We start from the raw sequence: 2,500 nt of genomic DNA on the forward strand, positions 1-2,500 counted from the left end.
TGTTGGTATAAATTTTATCCTCATTATCATAATCACTATAATTTTTATTATATCGATATCACTATGGTTGTTCATATTAACATCATATTACGTGAGTGTGTGTGTGTGTGTGTGTGTGTGTAAGTGTGTGTGTGATGTGATGTGAGTAAACGTGAGTACATTTGTAGGGTGTGATTACAAGTGTGTACATGTGAAAGGTGTGAGCACATAAGAGTTCCAGTGTCCCTACAGAAGAGGACACCATCTGACGCAGGGAATGGGCGGCGTAAAAGAATTCGCTGACGCTTCCAGAAATGTCCCTGGATGAGCATGGGCGGCGCCCCGTGGGTGGCGCGCGACAAGACAAGAATTTTAAAAAGCAACCTTTGGCTGGGTAGAGGAGAACACAGGCAACAGTACCCGGTGCATGCCCACGCTAAGGGACGGCTAACCCACACATAATGCACGAACAGCGAAAATGATTTCCTTTAGTGATAACACTCAGGAACTGACATTTTGTACCTGTTCACACTTCGTAACTGGTATTTTGCCCATGCACATGTAGGGACTGGTGTTCTGTGGGCACGATCGTAACCAAAGGCTGAATCCTATTTAATGCTCTTAACCTCGAATTTCGAACGATTAGTTAACAAAACGACGAAGAAAAGAGCAAGATTACACATTAATATGCCGAAGGTCTTACCGTTTTAGCTGCTTCTGCCGGGATTAAGCAATAAAGCGAAAAGGCCTTCAGAATTTTAGTGACTCCCTGTTTTTTTCCCTTCGTCATTTTGTTTACAATTCGTTCAGCACGAGCCCTTCACAAGTGAACAATCAGAAACCTGCTCTTAGGGAGAAGCCACCGTTCATGCTTAGAGGGTCGTTATAAAGGGCTTCATCTATTCAAATTCGAAGACTGGTAACCGGTTCCGTTTCCATAGAAAGGAAGGCATCACGAATTTCAGCCTTAAAATGCATTTACAAAACCGAACTGGTAAGAAATGAAAATGTGTTCTGCTGAAAAGGTTTAATATTCCGCACGTCTTGTTTCTTTACATGAACGTCATGTTCCTAGGTTTCGTGTGTTCATACGTGTGTGTATGTGTGTGTGTGTCTCTGTGTGTGTGTGTGTGTGTGTGTGTGTGTGTGTGTGTGTGTGTGTGTGTGTGTGTAAGAGGTCGGTTAAGTAGCTGTATAATTCAATTTGTATTTTAGCGTGACTTCATTTCACAAGCAGCGTTGGACCTTTGCTTGAGATGTTCATTTCACGTGTTTAAGCGGAATATTAATGAACAAAGCACATGGGAGACAGTACCCACGTACAGAAATAATCATAAACCAAAACATAAAGTAGCCATGCACTTATCACAGTCTTGCCTATGAAATATTTATCCATGAATACCACAGTTTTTATAACAACGGGAACGGATTTTTCACATCTGCAGTGTAGCTCAAAGTAACGCTTTTATGAGCATTCAGGGACAATGTCATGAACTCAACACCCAGATATAACAAAAAAAGAATAGCCTTATCCTCTCTTCTCTATGAAGAATTAGAAGAAAAAAAATCCATCAAAGGAAAAGTCCACATTCAAAAGTTTAGCAGTTCGTGATTTTTTTTGATTTTTTTTATTTTTTATGTCGCAGCATATTTTGTTAAGTAGAATATTCAAGAAAGGCTTTGTCATTTTTTGCTCGCATTCTGCCTTCGTGCGTGAGGATGCATCTATTTCATTTAAGGCTCTCAGTTTGTTGCGGAGTATTTCTCTCTAGGTTTCAACTCTAAGATGTTTTATTTTTCATTGTCACTGTTCCGGCTCGTGAACTATGGATTTGTTCATATTCAGGAAAAAATCATAGAATCCAGTGGACCAGTGATGGTAGAAACAAATTTCGCAGTTTCGCTTGTCTGTGCCAAAAGAATCCAGTCATGCAGAAAGTTGCATGTACCTGATTTGCATGTGACGTAAATACGTGACTAAAGATTGTAACTCAGATTGCGTGTATATTACAGTATGATACGACTGAAGTAACGAAATACTTAGAATTAGCTGCAGAAAGACATCTCAAGTATTGTCTTTGTCTGTCATAATATCTTCACTTTATTGCCAGACATAGATTACACATTACAAGGAATTTACAATCACATCGAACTATGCACATCGAATGCAGACAGAAATCCTCCTTCCAAACACTGAAGACCGAGTTTCTGACTCATATTTCATATCAGGATAATAAAGTTATTTTGTCGGAGTATGTAAATATTCACACTTACTGAAAGCCTATCGTGTGCCCCGCTGAACACTCTATCTCTCTTCCTCTTAAGACCTTATAGTCTTACAGCATTAATCATAGTAATATCAAGAATATCAGGACCCGGGCTTCTCCAGGCAGTCATCTTAAGGTCATCATAACGGAGAATTGTTGTGGCAGCAGTGATTCATTTGTGGCAACATGAAACGTCTCATGATGCACCAGATTATTATAATTATTTCTCCAGCCCACGAAGCGAGGTGGTCAAG

At 39.8% G+C, this 2,500-nt stretch overlaps 1 protein-coding gene across 1 annotated transcript in view; it reads left to right on the forward strand.

Annotated features, from left to right (window-relative positions):
• The window catches only part of LOC122262085 (uncharacterized), a 58,477-nt gene that overhangs the window by 22,011 nt on the left and 33,966 nt on the right, over window positions 1-2,500 (forward strand). The gene's annotated exons all lie outside the window — the stretch shown is intronic.

Source organism: Penaeus japonicus, unplaced genomic scaffold, assembly GCF_977035675.1.
Source record: "Penaeus japonicus unplaced genomic scaffold, GWHDUDI00000001_assembly GWHDUDI00000022, whole genome shotgun sequence".
NCBI classification, from domain to species: domain Eukaryota; kingdom Metazoa; phylum Arthropoda; class Malacostraca; order Decapoda; family Penaeidae; genus Penaeus; species Penaeus japonicus.